Source organism: Belonocnema kinseyi, chromosome 9 (genome assembly GCF_010883055.1).
Source record: "Belonocnema kinseyi isolate 2016_QV_RU_SX_M_011 chromosome 9, B_treatae_v1, whole genome shotgun sequence".
NCBI lineage: Eukaryota > Metazoa > Arthropoda > Insecta > Hymenoptera > Cynipidae > Belonocnema > Belonocnema kinseyi.
Window position 1 is genome coordinate 21,472,812 of NC_046665.1, and position 1,042 is coordinate 21,473,853.

Consider the following 1,042-nt stretch of genomic DNA (forward strand, 5'->3'; position numbering starts at 1 on the left):
TCAGCCACAACCACGTCTCACGACAGTGAGATAGGTGGTCACAGTCTGTAAAGGAATCAACACGAAGATCCAGCAAAAGCCTCGTGCACCCTAAGAACACGAAGTGACCCAAGGACAACCGCCTTCTGCATTTTTCCCGCAAGTATTCTAGCATATTTTTGACACGCAGGGATGCTTTTTAGGCCATTAGCAAGTGAAAGCTTGGCACCTCCAAGAACGCCGATGATAAGGACGATCAGTTTAACAGAATATTCCGGGTACAATCGTTGCAACTCCCTTATAAGGTCTTGATACCTCTCTTTCTTTTCATTCTCCTTGGTTATGACGTTTTTGTCAGCTGGTGCCGAAAATTCGATAACGAACATGGTTCGCTTCTCGAAGTCAAGAAGAACCATGTCAGGCCTCGAGTGAGCAAGAGAAACAATGGTCCAGAATATAAAGTTCCAGTATATGCGGCACTTCCCATTCTCGACAATTGACTCAATTTCCCTAGGAGCATTTAGAGGAGCGATATTAAGGTGAATGCCGTAGGAGTGACAGAGATGGTAATAAAGTACTCTTAGTGCCGCATTGTGCCTTTGAATGTAGGTCGTTCCAGCGTGTATTGGACAACTAGATAGTATGTGAGCTTAATGCTCGGGGTGTGCATGGCACGCCCGGCAGCTATCATCGGGAATGTCTTGGCTCAAAATGTGGCGACGGTATGTTAAGGTGGAAATGACACCGTCTTGGCATGCCAAAACGAAACCCTCCGTACCAGACTTCAATCAGGGCGATTTAAAGAAAGCAAACGTTAGTTCACACGTTATTGACTGATCCTCCACATTTCTGTGGAATATACCGTGCATCCTCTTATCGAGGAGCTGTTCACGAAAGTTTTTCTATTGTGCTTTCTTAATCCGGGCTTTCAGGAGTGAGTACTCGAGATAGATAAGATTTAATGCATTTTGCTCACCCCTAATCCTGAAGTCAAGTCCGAGTGTTTCAGCAGCCTCCTCCGCTGCTTTGTACAGAAATGCTCCTTTGCCCACTTCTTCGTGAT